The sequence below is a fragment of the Branchiostoma belcheri genome, unplaced genomic scaffold, assembly GCF_001625305.1.
Source record: "Branchiostoma belcheri isolate BF01 breed outbred unplaced genomic scaffold, Haploidv18h27 scaffold4, whole genome shotgun sequence".
NCBI classification, from domain to species: domain Eukaryota; kingdom Metazoa; phylum Chordata; class Leptocardii; order Amphioxiformes; family Branchiostomatidae; genus Branchiostoma; species Branchiostoma belcheri.
The window spans coordinates 8113986-8123656 of NW_017804020.1; positions in this window are offsets into that span (position 1 = coordinate 8113986).

Here is a 9671-nt window from a genome sequence, read left to right on the forward strand (position 1 = left end):
CACACACAACACACACACACACACACACACACACACACACACACACACACACACACACACACACACACACACACACACACACAAACACACAGTCTGGCATTAAGGCATTTTTCTATGTGTTATTACATGATGGTTTCACCTGAACTCAGTCATATTGATAACAAAGAATAGATAAAACAAGATATACAAAGAGCACGATACATGACCAATTTATTAATCAACTACAGATTAAAATAATTATACTATATTTTAGATTTGTCATTACCTATTGTTGGATGAAATTTTAAACGGTATTACATGTATGTGTCTTTAAGCTTGGACAGTACGGTCTCATTAAGTATCTTAGTACTAACATGGTCTGGCCATGGTAACGGTAAAAGAAAAACATACCGTAATAAAAATCATCACAACAGTGATCACCGTAAACGCAACATACATCCGGGCTCTGGCCATTACGTACTAACAGATACACAGCGATGAAAATCCCACAAATGCGCACCGTCCGTCTTTTCTAATGTGAGGAAAATGAAGGTGTTACAGACTTATAAATTCCAGAACTAACTGTTGGAAATAGGTTGTAATTTAAACCCTAGATGTTGTGATTCAGAAGCATAATTGTAATTTGTAAACCACCTGGGTATACTATACCAGGACTTACTGAACTCAACCTTTTTTGTCAAATTGCAATTTCATAGCTTGCTTCGTCTAATCATCAAGGCCGTTCTATTCAACCAGACCCCTTTTGGTCAAATAAAATATATTGGTCGCCCTGGTAAACACTTCTTACGTTATGAATAAATCGCATGGTATCAGTAGTATTTACATGTATAACAATCTTACTGCATATATACATCTAGTGTCCAGAATACGTCATTCAATCGCAAAAGACATGTAGACGAAATGTGCTTACCGAATGTAAACAGTTTTGGCGGTGAACGTCTGGTTCTTAAGTGACACTGTCTGCAAATCGTCTTTTTGCCCTACTGCACAAGACCCAATATCCCAGGTTTGTTTACTCTGTATTGATGGTCTTTGTATATCCGCGTGTGGTTCCTGTTTTCAAAATATCAATAATCGAATATGACCGGGTCATGTGTGGGCAGCTCTGCTTCAATGACACTTGTGTATATTGCTGATCTCTTTAGTACCTTTGTAACAGAATTCAATGAAAGAGTAAATAATACATTCAAGTTAAAATCTTTATATGTGGTGTTTTTAGAGTAAGACTCTGTATTGTTTAGTGATGTTTTTGCTGCAGCTCTGTTGATCACCACCATTTTGCGCACCCAGCATTGGTAAAATGACACTGACATTACAAAAGATAGCAAGACAGGCAATAAGTTGTATATATATTACCAATTTTTGACACAATATGTACTTTGGGCTGTAAATATGTTGTAGTATTAGTGTGCTCTTGTAGCAGAGTAGGGTAAAGAGATTTGTGACAGCAGATGGTTGTCCGGTGGCAATTGTATATGTTATAAATTGTAATGTTGTTAAGACTCCAGGAAGAATAGTGAGTATAAGCGTACTTATACTCACTAATGGAGATCCTTCAAATAAACAAATAAACAATTGTACTTAATTTGTCATTATATCAATTTGTGTCAGACATGTAGACAATACTCTTTTAAGAAATATTGTTTATGTTCAGAACTACATAGACTATAGTTTTGTACAGGAGTTAGCATCTTAACCATGTCCTGATGAGCAAACTTAAATACCTTAATACTTATGTTAATGGGATTTTGTAAATAACTATCGACTTTAGTATTTTGTATTAGTCTCATACTCACAAGTTTATTATATTCAGGTGCTCTGCATAAAGGCTTACAATTAGAGAAAAGCAGTAGAAGGTAGGAAAAAAAATAAGAGTATTTTAGCCAAGCCCACTATTGGGATGCCTCCATTAACACTTTTATAGACATGTATCAAAAATTTCCTTGATGTTTTCGGCTTTGAAAGCTTTTTAATTCTCGATAACCACATTTGTATACTGTATTACCTGTTCTGTGTACTACACTGTATGTGTCTTTGCATTGTTGTGAATAAAAGCTTTAATAAAAATTATAAGAAATTATAAAAAAAGGACACTTGTGTTTCGACTTTTCAGGGTATTCTGCTCAATATATGTCCTGTGTCTTGTCATACATTTTTTCTAATCCCCATTTCTGTATAGGTAGGCCAACGTCTAATGACTAATCTATGTATATGTGGAAAATAATTATGCACATACATATCAAAACGTATGCCGGATATCAACATTGCACACATTGTCCGTGGCTGGAAGCACTAATAGGAAGACGAGGGAGGGAAATGTAATACACATATAATGATATCGGTAATTGCAGCTGTAGATTTAAGTTCCAGGAAAAAGGGAACATATTCCTAACCCTCACCATCCAACAATGGCAGGCCACCACGATGAAAGTGTCAAATCTCTCACGATCGGGGTCTACATTTCGTCTGATCCCCAAAAATGAAAATGAGTGCCATTTTATAATGAATTGTTCACCATTTAAAGCGACGGTCACAACCCGCCGTGCATGCTTTCTGTACAATTGTCCGTACGCTTTTTGGGAGGCTACGTCTGCTACGTTTTTTCTGAAAACGTAGGGAAGGGGTGGCGTCGACGCACGTCACTCGCACGGTTTCGCAGGGTGTAAGAGTGTGGTCTGCACGCCACGTCTGGCCGTGAGCGGTTGCGTGCATTGTACGTTGCGCAAGTGGTAAGTGAGTTGTACGTGCTTACAACGTACGATCTCTGTGCGATTGCAACTTTATCGTAAGGAGGCCGTACTCACACGTGCTTCTTCCGCACGGCACGTACGGGGCACGCGCGTCGCTCGTACTCGCACGCACGGGTGGTGAATCCGCAGAACGCACGTAGAAAAAGTTTTACATGCACTTAAAGTTCTACGGCGTGTCTGCGTGCTCTCAAATTTGTAGGATTCCGTACGGAGGCGGTACTCACCACGCACGGATGCCCTGCGTTTGAACACGTATTTGGACGTAGACAGCACGCAGAAGCACGTACGGCGGGTTGTGACCGTAGCTTTAACGGTAAGCGCCTATTGCTGTTCACTTTTCTGTCCGATTGCACAACTGCTTTCAGCACATTATATTAGATCGTGTAGATAAATTCCAATGCATTGAAGATAATCCATACAGTGAGCAATTATGGAAATTAAGTTCCAAGAATTCTTGTCCAGATTTCAGAAATTCTCCAGAACTCTGGGAATTCTCCAAGATTCTAGCAGAATATTGATTATGCAGAGTTACCAACATTATCCTTTCATATATCATACTAACAAATATTAGTTCATTTGGCTAATCAATACTTTGAAATGAATAAGGTTTTCCAGTATTAGACTGTTTTTTTTTTCAAGAATTATAATTGGGCCTGTTATAGGTACAGCTAGCTATGATTGGGGCTAAAATACTAAAATGTATGCTGTACTCAATAAAGAAGTAACTGTTCTAAATAGGTTGTGACTTGAACCCCAGATGTTGTGATTCAGTCCTGGGTATACTAGGACTTACTGAACTCAACCTTTTTTGTCAAACTGCAATTTCATAGCTTGCTTCATCTAATCATCAAGGCCGTTCTATTTAGCAAAACCCTTTTTGATCAAATATATTGGGCGCCCTGGTGAACACTTCTTACGTTATGAATAACTCGCATGGTATCAGTAGTATTCACATGTACGCATCATAACAATCTTACTGCATACATAGTGTCCACCATGTGTAATAGCAAAACACATGTAGACGAAAGGTGCTTACCGAATGGAAACAGTTCTGGCGGTGAACGTCTGGTTCCCAAGTGACACTGTCTGTAAATCGTCTCTTTCCCTACTGAACAAGACTCGAGGACCCGCGGGTTTGTTTAGTCTGTTCTGATGTTTACATCCGCTTGTGGTTCCGTTTTTTTTTCAAAATATCAATAATCAAACATGATCGGATTATGTGTGAGGGCTTCTGCTTCAATGACACTGATGAATGTTTTAGGGTCTTCTTCAAGTTTCTCCTTAATAGAGAAGGAGCTGCTCTAATCACCTCCATTGAGTCACCTGCACGTACTATGAAAAAAATGGTTCACCTTCAACAAAAAATGACTAATACAGAGCTAGCTCAACGCACTAAAGTGATCTATATACACACGCCACGTAACCTTCAAGAAAAAAAAAGACATATACAAAGCTTACTCCATGGAGCTACCTTCTGTCAAATAAATGGTTCACGTCACGTTCAAGATAAATTTAAAGAATGCTACACACCAGAATATTTTGGTTTAGATCCGTTTATTTGTATTTTGGTGAAACATTTCTAGCTTCTCCAGCTGGTTGTAGCGCCCGGATTAGACATCTTGATCTTATAGAATCCGAGTTATAGCTCGAGCAAAGTAAGATATGTTAATGTAGACTTGAAGTGTTAAAGCATTGCGCAATCCAAAGTTCCCAGATGCTTTAATTGTGTTTCAGCATATGGGAACAAAATATTGATTTCGTTGTAAAAACCATGTAAAGTGGTATTGATATAAATATCGCGCCCAAGGCACACAGGGGCGTAGGATTCTATCTGTATAAACTGGCCAGTTATGTATTCATTGAAGCATACTCTTCGTAAATAGAACACCATTCTGGACTTTAAGACTCCTTTGACCTAAGAAAGCTAGTCTACTGACGGATACTCTAACACGTATTTACCTCATATATACAGTATTTATCCATCCTGTATTAGAATATCCAACCTAGCCGTCTTTCCAATATCAGCATGAAAGTTCATCTGAGTTGGTAAATTACATTATGAAAAACTTAAACTTTTCTCCAACTCAAAATTTGACTCACCAGAAATTTTCGACCGAATCACTCAGTCTTCCTCAGCTATCTGACCCAAATGCTGTGGACACGTGATTTTTCCCACGTGTGACGTCAGCAAAGGGTCAAAGGTTGTCTGAAGTCGATATCGCCCCCGTCCCGGTTGAGCGATGGTTGAAGTGCCGATTTGGTTAAGATGGTTGAAGTGCAGATTTGGTTAAAAATGAGAGGGTGGAAGAAGATGAGGAACTAAGATCGTTCGACGTAACTGCATTGTTTACATCGGTGCCAGTGGATAAGGCCCTCGGTGTTATTTCCCAGAGACTACAAGAAGACCCAACCCTCCCCCAAAGAACAACTTTGAAGCCCGAACATATAGTAGACCTATTGCAAGTTTGTCTAAAGTGTACTTATTTCCAGTACGATGGGGTGTTTTACCAACAAGTGCACGGAGCCGCTATGGGCTCACCTGTCTCCCCCATAGTGTGCAATCTTTATCTGGAATATTTAGAACAGTTGGCTATAAAAACCGCCCCACACCCCCCTATTTGGTGGTACCGATATGTGGATGATACTCATACAAAGTTAAAGAAAATCTATGCACAGGAATTCACAGACCATCTAAACAGTTTGGACCCGGATATAAAGTTTACATTTGAACAAGAAGAAGACGGTGCACTGCCCTTCCTAGACACTCTAACAACAATCAACCAGGATAGGTCCCTGCGGGTTAACATATACCGTAAGGCGACACACACGGACCAATATCTAAATTTTTTCTCAAACCACCCTTTGGACAACAAGTTGGGTGTGATCAAGACCCTTTTACATAGAGCTAATACCATCATCAGTGATCCTGCGGATAGAAGTAGCGAGATCGATCACGTTACAGAAGCCCTAAAGAAGTGTGGCTACCCTCAGTGGCTCATTAGGAAAGCCTCCGAGCCCAGACAGCCCCGGTCTAAATCCCAAGATCGTCAGGGAACGGGAGGGAAAAACAGAAAAACACTTGTAGTCCTCCCATACGTAAAGGGTGTTTCTGAGCCCCTACGTAGAATCTTTGCTGCACACGGAGTGAGTACCTGTTTCAGACCTCATCGTACGTTAAGACAACTCCTTGTGGCACCTAAGGACAAAACTACCAAGGAAGACAAATGTGGGGTTATCTACCACATAAGTTGCCAGGGAAACACTAACAGAGGCCCCTGTCGGGAAACTTATATCGGGGAAACTGAGCGCTCACTAAAAACCAGGTTTCTAGAACATAGACGACCCAGTTCTGTTGCATCTGAGGTGTCACAGCACATCCACATAGAATCACCGGGACACACAGTGGATTTGGAGGGGGTCAGAATCTTGGATACCGAACAGGATTACTTCAAGAGAGGCATAAAAGAGGCCAATACAAATATACATCAGGTCACTTCAACCATCGCTCAACCGGGACGGGGGGCGATATCGACTTCAGACAACCTTTGACCCTTTGCTGACGTCACACGTGGGAAAAATCACGTGTCCACAGCATTTGGGTCAGATAGCTGAGGAAGACTGAGTGATTCGGTCGAAAATTTCTGGTGAGTCAAATTTTGAGTTGGAGAAAAGTTTAAGTTTTTCATAATGTCTTTCCAATATGCTTTACGGCTATTCCAAGATCAGGGTGTACAAATGTCATCTTACACTGATATAGCATTCTTACTGAATATTCGTTGCATTCTGTTGAAATTGTTGAAACAAATCATCTAAATACAAGTATTTTTCAGATAATATTGAGGCTTTTTGGTAGACACCTTATGGCAAAATATCTCATTGTACACCCTAAATTGTAATAGGACTAGCCATTTTGATTGTCATACATGGTATATCTATACGTGACACAAAACATGTGACATCATGTTGCTTGTACTTTGGATTAAAATACCAGCTGACTTTCGGTTGCCTTCTTTTTTTTATATCCGCGAAAATGTGTAGTGTCCGCAGACATGTACAGAAGGGCTCATTAACTACAATATGAATGCCATGGGTTCATATGAATTGTTTATTCTAAAACAACTAAACATGGTGGCCTTATGACAGAAGCCACTTTGATAATGGATGTAAATAAACAAAATGACAGTCATAAACTACCATGTTGTAGTGTCTGTAAAGATGTGTGGTGTCCGTAAATATTGTGTACCATATATTAAGCAAAATAAATCAGTGTAGACTGTAATCACATTTTTAAAAATAATTATGCAATTTCAAAGAAATTTGTACCCTATTTTTAGTTCTGTAACGTCATTTAACATTTGTAACAAATCGTTGGAGGATACAACGAGTATTGTTGTTTTGTGCCTAATGAGCTGTTACAGTAGTGTCCGTATAGAGCCCATGCATTGTAAAGTAACGAATGCACTCAAGTTTAAAGGAGAGCAAATTTACAACCGCTGATCGCTATCCAAAGATTTAAAAAGCATCATGCATGGGATCACCTGTAGTACGATTTTCTGTCTGTATTGAAAGTGGAAAAATGTGAAACTTGAAAAATTGGCCCAAGTGCAACTCCCCCGACCTTGGAATAGCCGTATGTGACTAGAGGAAGCAAAGAGGTTATAGGAATTCTACCTCTATGGAGAGAGTGAGTGGTAGCGTTACCACGGTAGCATGTTCCGTGTTGAAAAGAACACAAAATGTCATCCTCTTTTTGTTGTAAGATTCGACCCATAGTAAGTCAATTAATGCTGAGCATAAAATGTCCGAAAACCTCAAAACACCTGCACCCCGTAGTCAAAAGTAGTCCGGGCACAAAGTAGTGCTGCACAATACTAGAGAAAGTTGCAGAGATTGTTTTGTGCATTTCGTCGAGATGGAAATGTGGGTGAATGTTAGACAATTACGTCAGTTTTGAGACTGTAAAAGATGAATCATGGTGAGTGTTCAGTCGGCGTAGATTTGCGCTTGGACACTTATACCGACTAGTACTGTTCGTTGCCTGCAGTTCCATGACCTCCGCAGTGGCGCTAATAAAAGAGTGCGTTACGACAGAACGGGCCGGTGTCAAGCCAAATCCTTGCGATTGCCAAATCCATGCGCCAGCAATTATTTGGCTTGGTATCCACGCCAAATTCATGAGCGGTGCCAAATGTCTAAGCCATACGGTACGCGTGGGGGTTTCGAATATGCTGAATACATTTTGCTCGGCTATTGTACACTAACGTTAAATTCAATGATTACTTCAAAATATTTTAGTCTGATCAATTAAAATCTAAATTATGGACAGACAATTTCACTGAAGACAAAGTGTTGGTCGGCATTTTCAAGCGCCTAAATCTAAATCGTTGAGCGAGGTTACCGCTGACCTTTAACCTTAGAGAACATAGCCCCTAATTCGGTCTGACATACAGTTCATATTTTGTAAGCAGTGCATTTGAAGCTCAGATACTGTACAAACGTAATCATATATCAACCCCTATTAAAAGGGAAATGATTTATTATATTAAGTACGAATTTGTTGTGTTCTATTTTCTTTTCCTAGCGCACTGGACCAAGAATTCTTTGTAGGCTATTCTCTAACTTTTTTTTTTACTTTGTGTGACTCAAGAAGAATAATTAATAAGGATCATAGGTCTAACATGACATTGTTCTTTATAATCTCTAAATCTATTCAGCATGAAGAGTATTCTGCCCTTATGGGTTACCTGTCAGAATGTATCCAGATGTCTATATCATAAAAAACTTACAAAAATGAAACACTTCACTCTTTCTGTTACAGAATTTTATTGATCCTTACAAACAACATTTTGCACGATATGAAGGTGTATTTCTTTAATTAACACTACTAGTAGGTTTAGTTGATTTTTTCTTGCTTGGAGCTAGAACGAAAGATTGTAAATGTGACCTTTTCTTGCATAAACGAGTATTATCTTTACTAATGTCACTGTTAGGACTTCAATATCTCTTTTTGTACACTGCTTTGTTTTTTCCACTATCTACAGCTTGTACATGTACTTTCAAACTTGAAACATGAAAATTCACTACCATAGCATTGTAACTTGTAAGTAAAGTTGTGATTGTTTGAAATAAATTCCTTCATGAGCGTTCAAATTTAAACATCCAGACGGTCAATACGATTCGTACCATACTTAATCTTAGAAACTGTGGTCTTCCCCAACAATGTATAGAAATTGCTATACATTACAGAGGTGGTATCTAACTGGATTAATTGATGGCAGAAATTAATAACCAAAAAGATAGTTTGCATGATTCAATGTTCCGTAACATCAGACAAATGTAGTTTTTGTCCAAACATCTTTGTTCCTTGAATAATACCTACTGTATCCCAAATTACTATTTTCAGGAACTGTTAACGTTGTGTTTTAACATCATTGGTCTTTACAGGTCTTCCCGACACCCCGCCTTCCAGATATAATCCCTGGCCTCCTCCATCGTGGCTGTGCCTTTCTTATGTGGTAAATGGCAGCCAGCGCTTCTGGGAGGAGCACCATGATGCGGTATTCCATCGCCTGTAGCCAAAATGAGAAAATGGGTTATATGTAAGACAGCTAATGCCAAACCAATGTAAATTGTTGCTTCTCTAAATTGCCCACTTCTAGTTTTTTATTCGCCAAAAATCTGGTTCATAGTGCTCATGTTTTGGCACCAGTTGAGAGTTTAAAAACTCCTTTTCTTCCTATTTGTAATTTAAATTCATCTTTATTTTAAAAACGTTTGAAAATCATTTTTATCAGGTTTAAAAATCATCTTTTACCAACCAGCCACATTAGTCTGTTAACATACATACATACACTTACATGTAATTCGACGTATAGGCTTACATACAGCCAAACCAATAAATAAATAGGCTTACATAACAAT